Source organism: Engystomops pustulosus, chromosome 1 (genome assembly GCF_040894005.1).
Source record: "Engystomops pustulosus chromosome 1, aEngPut4.maternal, whole genome shotgun sequence".
In the NCBI taxonomy this organism is placed as follows: Eukaryota; Metazoa; Chordata; class Amphibia; order Anura; family Leptodactylidae; genus Engystomops; species Engystomops pustulosus.
In genome coordinates, this window is record NC_092411.1 from 185,202,390 (window position 1) to 185,215,886 (window position 13,497).

The window sequence follows — 13,497 nt, forward strand, 5'->3', positions numbered from 1 at the left end:
TATAACTTTAAGGGTTTTGTAAAAATTCATATATTATTGTTTTTTTTAAGGGCCGTATATACTTGAGTATAAGCCAACCTGAAAGTAAGCCGAGGTACCTTATTTTACCGCAAAAACTAGAAAACCTAGTAACTTGAGTAGACGCCTAGGGTGGAAACTGCATTGCTGCCAGCCCATGACCCCCAGTATATAGCTAGTGTAACGGGTCACACAGACAACGGAAAGAGTCTCTATGGGAAGAGTCCGGAGGGAGGAGTCTGTGGACCAGTGGACCCTCTGGACCACCGCAGGAGATGGTATGAGGCCTGCGGTGGCAGCCAAGGTACAGGGAAGTGCAGGAAACAGTCCAAGCCTGGGATGACAGCAGCAACACAGAGGAACACTGGTGACACTGGCACGGACTGCAGACAATGCTGGACTGGAACCCAGGGAGGCACAGCAGGAAGCGTATGGAAATGCTGGAGACGGGAGACACTGAGGCGTCTGGAAACGCTGGAAGACAGGACACACCAGGAGCGTATGGGAACGCTGGGGACAGGAGACACAGAGGCATCTGGAAACGCTGGAGAACACAGGAAAGCGTCTGGAAACGCTAATGGGCTTTCCCTTCTACAGGAATGGCTTAGGGAAGCCTGGCATGGAAACCATAGGAGATCCTAGGAGAAGATCCGGCAGGGATAGAAGGGAGGTGCCCGGTTATAAGGGCGTGCTGGATTAGCAGGAGCCAATCAGGAGGACGCTGGCCCTTTAAGGTTTGAGAAGTCCGCGCGCGCGCCCTCTAGTGGTGAGAGCGTGCGACTGCAGGCAAGGAGACATGGATCGCGGGAGCACCCGTGACAGCTAGTCAGCCTCCTGTGCCCTAGTATATAGCTACCCAGCCAGCTCCCTGCCCTCAGTATATAACCAGCCCCCTGCTCCCCCAGTATATAGCTGCTTGATCTTATAGAATTATAGTGACATACTTTAGCTTCTAACTATTTTCAACAACACAAGCTTGTAAATACTTATATAATTATGGAATCTAGGATCCAAGATAGTAAATACCAATAAGCTCTGCCTTTATAAATATTTTAAATTTTCTTTTGCCATAGAAAACAGATCAGTTGCATACCAACATAAAATGATACAGAGAATGAATAGTATATTCAAGGGACCTTTATTTTGTTATGCAAGGCTTGATTTCAATTAAGGTGACTAATATTTTCAACCTAAAAAGTTGTGTTACTTTTAGGGTGAATTTTATGCAGATGAACTTAGACAGCTTCAGGTGTCCTTCAAGCCACTGCTCCAGTACAGATATCTACTTACAATTTTATGAGCTGTTCTCAGAGGCAGAGCAATTGGATTCTGTGCTTTTAAACAGCACCTGAAAGTAATTTGTTTTGCAAAATACAGACAAACAGTAAAGAGATTTCCTTAATGGCAATCACATTTCTTCTACAAAATGCATGTGGCAGGTGTTAACCTAGAGGTTATTTAATATGTGCAGAAAGATATGCATTCATATGTATGAGTGCATACATATTTATTTATTATTTTTGGGAATATTAGAAGAACACTGCATAGTGTCAATATATTCATTCAGTGGGAAAAAAAATGCAAGAAAAAAATAATTTTCTCAAAAAACGTGCTATGGACCTGATGAATTGTACCTTTCAGTGAAAGAGTGGGCGTAATAACAAATAGGCTTCAACTATTGCTACTGCCTATGGGGCATTTGTGTTTGTCATTTTATAGGTGGCATCTGGGGATGGCATATTGTTTTCAAGCATCCTCAGCATTAATTTATATGGGTTTCTCACTACCCTGTTCTGTTGCTGGCACACTGTTATAATGGCAAATGGGAACTTTAGGACTAGGTGACATTTTCATAGTCCAAATAGAATATACAATAGAATATACATAGAATATATCTATGTCTCAGTTTTAGAGCAGATGTCATAAATTTTGTTTAGTCAATACGTTTATTTGTTACTGAACAAACCCATGTTGTAGCGAAAAGGGGTTTATGCCATTGCCATTCAACAGACATCACACTCACATTTTGGCATTCCCAGCAGGTAAACATGTTGTTATATATCACAACCATGAAAATCGCAACCATAGAAACAACATACGGATATGTGACCTACTAGAAACCATCCTTGCGTCTTCAAGACCTCTTTAGAGATGTGTTGATAAAGTCCATTTCACCTTTGGGCCTCACAAACCTGACCCCTCCTGACCACTATTCTATTTCTACTGAAGTGGAGAAAGTGAGGAAGGCTTGAAATAGTGGAGACATTTATCTTTTGTCTGGAAATTTGCACCTGTCTTTTTTTTTTTTTTGTAGGGTTTGGGCTTGTTTGATTTACCTTAGAGCAGTGATGGCAAACCTTTTAGAGACCGAGTGCCCAAACTACAACAAAGACCCGCTTATTTATCGCAAAGTGCCAACACAGAAATTTAATTTGTGATTTATACTCCCTTCTCTGTCACAGCTTTCATTGATACCAGCACCTGAGGACACCAATAAAGCAGAAAATAGTCCCAGGTAGTCCTGTCACTTTAAAATAGCTCTGTGCACAGCAAGTCCTGGGCTGTCTGGGACTGCAGGAAGATACCTGGAGTCATCTCTGGTGATGGCCTGAGTGCCCACAGAAAGGGCTCCGAGTGCCACCTCTGGCACCAGTGCCATAGGTTAGCCATCACAGCCTTAGAGGATGACATATCTGGCATTTGAGTCTGTTGGCTATTTGAAACTTTTTAAAAATGTTTTACAGTTGCACAAAAGTTTAAAATTCTCCTGCAACCCTTTCTAAAGTTTTTGCACAAAATTTTTTACTTTTTAAATGATAGTGCAAATATTTGTGCCATCTGAATTCTTAAGATATATCAAGCACACTACTGAAAAAATATTAATAAATATTAGAGGAAAAAATAAGATAAATGACCCCCGTTGGGGATCATTTACAAAGGGTCAGCGGACCGCATTTTCGCCTGGTTTCATGACGATTTCGGATTAGCGCTGCATTTAACAGGGGTTTTTGGTGCTCACGCGACACAAATAGGGGGGTGGGCCGTCGGACGATCCGACGGATTCGGACAACACGCAGGATTTAACATTGTAAATTGTGTCGGAAGACACGCACTTACAAGCACCGGGAAAAAGAAGGTGAACTCCGGCGGACCCCAGTGGGGAAGTGACAGATGCAGGATCTCGGGCGCACGATGTTGGTGAATCGCGATAGACTTCATCTTTGTCGGACCATCCAGATCGGGGATCGCGACAGGACCAAGTAAGTGAATGCCCCATTGTCTTTCATGGAGTTAAATAGGGCTCTTAGGCCAGAGGTGGCAAATTTTACCATTAACCCCTTAGGGACATGGCCCTTTTTCGTTTTTGCATTTTAATTTTTCACTCCCCACCTTCAAAAATCTGTAACTTTTTTATTTTTCCATGTAAAGAGCTCTGTTTGGGCTTGTTTTCTGCGTATCAAATTGAGCTTCATAGTTATGGTATTTATTATTCCATGCCGTATACTGGGAAGCGGGAAAAAATTCAGAATGCAGTGAAAATGATGAAAAAACGCATTTGCGCCATTTTCTTGTGGGCTTGGATTTTACAGTTTTCACTGAGCGCCCCAAGTCACATGTCTATTTTATTCTTTGGTTCTGTGCGATCACAAGGATACCAAATTTGTACAGGTTTTATAATGTTTTCATACATTTAAAAAAAATTAAAACCTTTTGTACAAAAAAAAAATTCTTCATTTTGCCATGTTCTGGCACTAATAACTTTTTCATACTTCAGTGTGCAGAGCTGTGGGTGATGTCATTTTTTGCGACTTTTGATGACGTTTTTAACCCCTTAACGCTGAAGCCACTTTTCACCTTCCTGACACGGCCCATTTTTTCAAATCTGCCCTGTGTCACTATAAGTGGTTATAACTTCGGAACGCTTTAACATATCCAAGTGATTTTAAAATTGTTTTCTCGTGACACATCGTACTTCAGGTTATTTGAAAAATTTTGGTGGTATGTTTTGCATTTATTTATGAGAAAATCAGATATTTGGTGAAAATTTGGAAAAATTTTTGATTTTTGAACTTCAAAATGTTCTACTTTTTCCATACATAGTCATAACCGCAAAAAAACGTAATAACTAACATTCACTAAATGTCTAATTTATGTGGACATGGTTTTTTATGCATACTCTTATTTTTGTAGGATGTTATGGGGCTTTGAACATTAGGTGCGATTTTTCACATTTTCATAAAAAACGCAAAATCCTGCTATTGAGGGACCTGCTCAGGTTTCAAATCACTTTGAGAGACCTAAATAAAAGTAAACCCCATAAATTATCCCATTATAGAAACTACACCCCTCAACGTATGTAAAACAACTTTTATGAAGTTTGTTAACCCTTTAATTGTTTTACAGGGGTTAAAACAAAATCGGATGCAATTTTGAAAGTTAAATTTTTTTGGCTAAATTAATATGTTTTTAAAAAAATGTACAAATTCTCAGTGGATAAAATACCAAAACGCTCCACAAAATTTGATACCCAATCTCTTCCGTATATAATAATACCCCATATGTGGTGGTAACCTGCTGTATGGGCACACGCCAGGGCATTGAGGGGGAGCTGCGCCATTCAGAGCAGATTATGCATTGTCAATTTTTATTGGCTATACAATCTTTATTTTTTTGGCAATTTGGACATATAAGGGCTTATTTTCTGCGACATGAGATGCACTTTACAAATACTTCATTTTAGTGGGTCATTAGCTTATTGATGAGATTTTATTAACTCTTGAATGTATGGGTGAAAAGAAAATTGTCAATTTTGGTTTACTTTCTTTTCATATTTTTTGGGGGTCGTACACCGTACACTAAAAATACTATAATATCTTTATTCTACAGATCACTACGATTACGGTGATACCTCATTTATATAGTTTTTCATTTATTTTTACAATTTTACTGGATAAAAACTAATATAGAGGAAATCTCATTTGTTTTTGCATCGCCATCTTTTCGGAGACATAACTTTAATATTTTTTGGTTGACAGAGCTAGTTTAGGGCTTATTTTTTACGTGTTGAGTTGTTCTTTTCAGTGGTACCATTTTTGCGCACATAACTTTTTTTGATCACTTTTTAGAACATTTTTGTGTAGAGATTTTATGAAAAATGTACATTTTTGGCGTGTTTTTCGGGTTTTGTTTTTAAGGCGTTCACCGAGCGGGTCCAATAATGTTTCTGAGTTATTGTTCGGATTGTTACGGACGCGGCAATACCAAATATGTGGGGTTTTTTGGCGATTTTGTGTTTTTTCACTTTATTGCATGTGTATAGGGAATATTTGTGTTTAGGGGACTCTAACTTTATTTAATTAATTATTTTTATTATGTAGTGTTTTTATGTAGTGTTTTTAACATTTTTATTAACTTTTACAGGTTAGCTTGAACAAGTGATCCACTGATCACTTGTTCAAGCTCTTCTTCACATTACACAGTGTAATACAGATGTATTACACTGTGTAATGTAACACACTGAGCATGCTGCGCATGCTCAGTGTGTTACAGCTGGGTCCTGTCAGAAGGCAGGACCCGGCTCCCGGCAGGAGGATCGCGAAGCCCCGGGCACCGGCAGTCCCGTGCTGCGATCGGAGCAGCGGACCCCCCCCGGTAAGCGCCGCAGGGGGGGTCCGATTCTTCTGAAATGCCCCTTGCACGCCGCGGTCAGCGCGACCGCGGCGTGTCAGGGGTTAACACCCGTGATCGGAGAAATCTCCGATCGCGGGTGTTAGAGGCAGGTGTCGGCTATAATATATAGCTGACAACTGCAGCTTCTGGCGCCGGCTCCGTTCAGGAGCCGGTGCCAGAAGCATGACGTAATAGTACTGCATTTTGCGGGAACGCACCTCCCGCGATGCAGTACTATTACGTCAAATGTCGGGAAGGGGTTAATGCTTTCATTTTTAGGACTGTATGGGCTTTTGATCACTTTTTCTAGAATTTTTTATATTTTTCAAAATGGCAAAAAAGTGGCATTTTCAACTTTGGGCGCCAATTTCCATTACGGGGTTAAACGCTGGGAAAAATCGCTTATATATTTTGATAGATCGGACATTTTGGGACACGATGATATCTAATGTGTTTATGATTTTTACTGTTTATTTATATTTATATCAGTTCTAGGGAAAGGGGGGTGATTTAAACTTTTACTTTTTTTACTATTTTTTCATATTTAAAAAAAAAATTAATTTTTTTTGCCATTATTTTAGATCCTCCAGGGTAATTTAACCCTGCAGGCTCCGATTGCTAATACTATATACTGCAATACTACTGTATTGCAGTATATTGCTTTTTTACAATGATTTTTAATAGCCTGCCCTCTGGTCTCAATGAGACTCTAGGCTGCCATAGCAACCGATCGCCGCCCTCCGATGACGTTCCAGGGGGCGGCGATCGGGCATCCAAGATGGTGGCGCCCATGTAAAGGTAAGTTAGGTGCCGCGGTCGGGTTCGACTGCGGCACTTAACAGGTTAACTTCCGCGATCGGTGCCATCACCGACCGCGGCAGTGACAGGCGGGTGTTGGCTGTTTTATACAGTCGTTACCCGCTGTGTATGGAGAGAGCTCAGCTCGTGAGCTCTCTCCATACACCCCTTGCCGCGCGAGGACGATATAGTTCGTCCTCGGTCGGCAAGGTGTTAAAGCTGGGACTTCCAGGCCTGCCACAACTGGGAAATATGCAAATCCATTTTGCTGGATGGCATAAGGAAAACATTGCCACTTTTGGCTTCTTTGTAAGGAAGCCCACTTAACATTTAGAATGAATTTCAAAAGGAACAGATTCCCAACTCTAGATAGCATTGTTTCAGTGTCTTTGCACCTTATCAGTAGAATGTAGAGAACTGGTTTAGCTGAGTGGCAGGCTTTTGACTAGGGTTGGGAAGTAAGAGTTCTACTTACAGAGACTTTGCCAATTAAAGCTGCCCTGCAGATGTGTGCAGATTTACAGCCATTTATGCTCCACTGGGGGATACTGGGCAATATGCAAATATGTTTTCCAGGATGGGATAAGGAAAATGAAGCCTCTTTAACTACCTTTTAAGACAGCCCCCTTACAATCAAGCATAACTTTCAAGAAGCCTAATGACATGATGCAGAATTATAGGCAAACCAGCATATTTATTCCAAAAGGAACAGATACCCAACTGTAGACAGCGCTTTTTTGATGTCTTTGCATCTTGTCAGTAGAGTGTTGGGAACTAGTTTAACGGGAAGTTGTGAAGTAAGAGTTCTCCTTACAGAGTCTTTGCCAATGAAGTCCACCTTGCAGGCATGTGGAGATGTACTGGAGGCAGGCCAATAGAGATCATCATAAAAAACACCATATACTTTGTTACAGTAGTATTGCAGTATATGGCAATAGCGATCAGATCAGAGTTAAAAAAAAGGAAAAAGAACAAAAGTTAAAATCACCTCCATTTTCCTAGTTTAGAAAATATATATACAAACATAAACATGTTATGTATCCCTGCTGTAAGAAAGGTCGCAGTTCCTGATTAATGGCAGAAATATTATACAAACTGAGTTCACCCACAGGGTATCAAGAACAACATGTAAAATATAGCCCTCTGCATTCGTATTTTGGAAAAGTTTTGTAATACATACATGTTTGCTAATCAATACCTGCATCCCTTGACTTCTGGTCAAGGCCGCAGCACCCAGTACCACTGCAAACCATTATTGTTTCATACAACACAGATCACCACTTTCTAAATGCATCTACTGCAGAAGGGCAATGTTAGCTCTGAGATTGTTTTAACCCATTAACGACCATCCCCTTTTTTGTTTTCGCGCTTTCACTTTTCACTCCCTACCTTCAAAAATACATTCCTTTTTTTATGCAAAGAGCTGTGTGAGGGCTTGTTTTCTGCGTAACAATTTGCACATAATAATGGCTGTATTTAACCCCTTAAGGCAGGGGCCCTTTTCTGTTTTTAAGCTTTCATTTTTCACTCCCCACCTTCAAAAATCTATAACTTTTTTTAATTTTTCCATGTAAAGAGCAGTGTGAGGACTTATTTTCTGTGTAACAGATTGCACTTAATAGTGGCAGTATTTAATATTCTATGCTGTGTACTGGGAAGTGGTAACAAAAATCCAAATGCAGTGAGATTGGTGAAAAAATGCATTTGCACCATTTTCTAGTGGACCTAGATTTCACTGTGCGTTCCAAATTACATGTATACTTTATTCTTTGACTCGGTACGATCACGGTGATACAAATTTGTATACGTTTTATAATGTTTTCACACATTTACAAGAATTAAAACCTCCTGTACAAAATGTTAATTTTTTTATTTTGGCATCTTCTGGCGCTAATAACTTTTTCATACTTCGGTGTACGGAGCTGTGGGTGGTGTCATTATTTGCAACTTTGATGATGTTTCCAATGCTTCTGTTTTTAAGACAGTATGACCCTTTTATCACTTTTTATTGAATTTTTTATATTTTTCAAAATGGCAAAAAGTGGCATTTTTAACTTTGGCCGCTATTTTCCGTTATGTGGAGGAGGCGTAAGTACCAGGTGCCTGTTTCATCACGGGGTGGTCGGTTGCATAGCCACTATTTTTTTTTTCAATAAATGAACGGTCCATTGTCTGGCCACCCCCGTCCCCCTTTATCCTTCAGCTGGCCACCCTAAGGTGGCAACCATGTCCAGGATGCCTAGTGGGAAATATTGCCCCACACATGGAGCAATCATGCCAGCTGCGTCCTTCACTGGACACCCAGGCTGAAGTGCAAGCCTGATCACCTGGTGTTGAACACTAAACGATTTAATAATAGAGAGCTATTGTACATTTTATATCAATTAATAAGGGGGATGCTGAACTTTATATACAAGTTCTTCTCAATAAATTAAAATATCAGCAAAAAGGGTTTTTTTCAGTAATTCAATTCAATAAATGAAAGTCTTATATTACAAAGAGTCATTATAAACAGGACCTTAGTGATGTCATGTGACTGATCACATGCTTTAGGTTTTTGAAACTTTTCAAGCTGCTGGTCGAAATGGAACCAATGAATGGGATGAAAGCTTTTCTTCAGGTATGTATACGAGATTTGTGCATGTACTGTATATGATGTGTATGTGAATGGAAGGATGTAGCATTTATCATACACTGGTACTTGCAATGTATCTGGTGGCTGGCTGTGCCAGTAGACAATCCTAGGCTAGGTCCTGTCTGGTATAGGATTGTGCTATAGCTTGAAAACCTTTAGGGCTGAATGTTTGTAGGCCATAGCTACTCTGCCATTGGACGCACCCCCATTCACACTGCTCCACATTTGGCTTGGAGGTGACGTACAGGGGAAACCTCTCGCTCATTTCTTGCTCTCCACCTTCATAAATCCATGACTTCTTCATTTTTCCATGTACAGAGCTGTGTGATGGTTTATTTTGTGCGTAGCAAATTTTACTTTTCTGTCAAATTATTTATTATTCCATGCTAATTTATATAGTTTTTTTTGCGTTTTAACACATTTTCAAAATTTAAATGACTGTGTACGAAAAAGAAAAAAAAAATTTCACCATTTGCTGACCCTAATTACTTTTTCATACTTTGGTGGACATTTGGGCTCTATTTTCCGATATGTGGTTCACCAAGGCAATAACCGTTTTTATATATTGAAAGATCGGGCATTTTGGGATGCTGCGATACCTATTGTGTCTGTGATTTTTACTGTTTATTATGTTTTATATAAGTTCTAGGGAAAGAGGAGTGATGAACTTTTAGGTTTTTAACTTTTTTTTTTATTATTTTTAAAACTTTTTTGAAACTTTTTTTTACTATTTTTTTTTAGACCTTCAAGGGTACCTTAACCCTAGATTGTCTGATCGTTCCTACCATATACTGCAATACTACCGTAATTGCCTTTGATGGCCTCGGGTCCATCAAAGGCGGTTATTAGCAGTGGGGGTTTGCTGCAATATGCAACAAACCCCACCTGTGAATGAAGAGGTCTCAGCCCTCTTCATACACCCTCTGCACCAGTTAAATATATTTTTCCTTTTTTTTAATTAACTCTGTGGTTTACAGTAAGGAGTGTTTTATAGTACAATAAATATTGTATTGTATAGTTATGGTGGCACTGTAAATGTCTTAATTAAAACATACACAGATCCCCAGGGTCTGACTGGGAAATTAAAGTGGACCAGGAAAAAATATAACAGTGGCCCGAAGTTCTGGGTTGGTCCAAAAAGGTGGGACCAACAAAAGTGGGCAGGGTCAGAAAAATAATTATAGCCACAAATGCAACAATGGGAAATTCCTTTACTGCCTTCTTCACTGCAATGCCAGAGATGTCATCATGGGTCATCACAGCAACAGCTGTGGTTCGGATTATCAGATTCTGCAGCAGCTGAGAACTTTATAATACACACCTAAGCTGCTGCAGAATCTGCTAATCCGCACCACAGCTGCTGCAGTGATGACATGTCTGGCATTGCAGTGAAGAAGGCAGCGAGAGCAGAGGGAAACTCAGAGAGGTACAAGGTGAGTATGTTTTATTATTTTTTTTAATATGCTAGGGGTATTTCAGCGACTGCTGTCTACTGTGGGGCATCACTGTGACTGTTTCTCTGATTTACTCTGTGGTAAAAGAAGCAATGTGAAAACCACACAGCCTTCCTCTCACTGCTTTTAAATGTGCTCTGGGTTTTCTGGGAATGCGAAATTTATTCAGAGATTGACAAAACCAAGTTGCATGGGGACCATTCCATGTTCATCTTCATAATTGTTAGGTCCACCTTGACTGAAAGAGGCAGATACTCCTGTCAGTGGTGACACCAGCTGTGCTGAACATGCACTCTGACAACACACTAGATGCAGGGACAATCTAACTGTGCTAACAAGCTCCAGTGAGACCCACGAGCTGCTCTCGCAGACACCCAACTCCTCTTCCTGCTCCAAAACTGTTTCCTGGCTGGACAGTGCAGTAGCAGACCACTAGTCCAGGAATGCACCCTTTAAGCCTTGTGTAGACTGGCCCAGCGCCTGTTCCAGCTCTTCTTCCTCATTTGCCACTATTACATCCACTGTTATATCCTGAAGAAATTTTTGAAGCAGGTGAAAGATGAGGATGGTAGAGCTGACAATGGCATCATTGGTGCTAACGATATGTAATATTTCTACCAGACAGAGCATATATAATTTTACTATCAGGTAGAGTGCACTCATTACATCACTATCAGGCACAGCGCTTATATTAGATTACGATCAGGCATGGCGCACCACCTTCCCATCCCCGCCCAATTGGTGTATAGGAGGAAGAAGTCGCAATACCTGGCCTCTGTGCAGGGAATGGCACAAAAATTACAGCTTGTCCTTCTGGACTTACAACTCACACACTTCCCACTGAAAAACACTGCACCTTGTCATAAATACACACTCTTTCCTCCCCCACAAACAATACACAAGCCTCACCCCCACACTGACTACACACTTATCTTTCCCCACCTTTTTCCTCACTGGCAACACACATTCCCCATACCCCACTGAGAACAAGCACACTGCGCCTCCCTCACTGACAAGCCCACACTTACCTCAGCTTATCCATGACTCCTTCCCTCATGCTGTCTCTCTGCTCTCTCTCTGTATTTGAACAATTCCCTTAACGTCTTCCAATACACGCTTCACAACCTGGCACCTACTTCTACCAAAGGAACTTGAAGAAGCTCCATCACCACCTGCTACAGCACCATAACTATGTCCCTTAAATCCTGCTTTCCTCATTTAGTACCTAACTATACTGTAACAGCACCTTTATGATGAAGGTAATACTAGATGTTATTCACTGACAGTAGCACCTTTAAAATCAAGGTATTACTGGATGCTATTCACTGACAACAACACTTTTATGATCCAGAGTGCACTATTCACTAAGAAGAGGGCATTTATGATCCACATATTAGTGCTTTCTATTCACCGAGAGTAGTAGTTTTATGAACCATGTATTAGTGCACACTGTTCACTGAAAAGAGAAACTTTACATCAAGGTATGATTGATGATAAATTTGCCTATGAGTAGCCTAATGCACATCTTCAGAGTGCCCTAATAAAGGCACTTATTTCAGATTTTGTGTTGTCCCTAATTGTAGCAGCTACCTCTATACACCTAAGTGCATGGAAAATGGCAATTGGTAGTTTGTTAGACTGACCCTATGACAAGTAGCAACCTCCAGTTGTCTCCAGTGTGTAATAGCATCTAGACATGTGACTGCAGAGTCACATGCTCAGTCCAACCAATTACAGGCAGGATTACAGAGGACATGCCTGTGGTTGCTTGAATGGCTGCTTCATAAGTCAAGCAAGTAGCCTGGCACTTTTTCTCAAACATAGACATAAATCCTGCACAGCAGCACTTGTACAGTCTTCAGGTTTGTGGGTGCCAGGTATCAGGAGAAACACTAGTGGTGTGAGGAGGCTATAGGCAGGGTACAGGTAAGAACAGGGGCTGTAATACAGGAAACTGGCATTCTTTTCCTGTTCAACCCTGTTCTCCTTCCTCTTCCAATTCTCCTGTTTCTCATGCCCATCTGTTCCTGCCAACAACACAGAAATCCCAATAAAATAGTGCAGGAGAGGGGTGGGAGGCAGGTAGTGAGAAGCCCTTGGCACTTGGGAAGAAGCACCATAAACACACAGCGTACATACACAAACAGACAACTTGTAGAAGCTCCAAGCTGGTGTGTGGAGCTTACTTAACTGAGCCTCTGCAGAAAGTGCGGAGAACTGGGACCCCTGGATGATGCTCCAGTCCTCTGCTGGACCAGTTTGATGATGCCCTTGGCTCTATTAAATGTGCAGTGGCTGTGTTGGCGCAGTAGCAGAGCATGCACACTCAAGCTGAATGCTTCTTTACCAATCAGTGATTCTTCTGCCCAGTAGGTCCATCTCTTCTCCTGATACAAGCCTTATGCCTGAGCTTTGTCCCATGGGGACTTTTTTTTACAAGTGCTTTGGGGATGGGAGGGGGTATGTTGCTGGGCGGCACAACACTGGATCAGCTCTGGACAGCTCTTTCAGTGACTGTCTCTGGCCATCTCTTTCAGTGACTGTCACTTTGTCTGAGAGCAGAACTGCTCTAGTTGCCCATGGCAACCAATCAGAGCTCAAGTTTCATTTATGCACAGCTGTTTATAAAATTACAGCTGGTCTCTGATTGGTTTCCATTGGAAGCTGGATCAGTTCTACCTCAGACATATCGGATAAATCTCGCCCTATCACTGGGTTAACAAAAAATATTTTGTATGTATCTATCTCTCTATGATCGTCTCTTTCAGTGACTCTATCTGATTGCCTCTTTCAATGACTGTCTCTGACCGTCTCTTTCAGTGACTGTCTCTGGCTGTCTCTTTCAATGATTGTTGCTGTAATTGTTGTCCAGGACTATTTGATATTTTGTATGTGTAACATTGTGTTTACCCCTTGATAGCC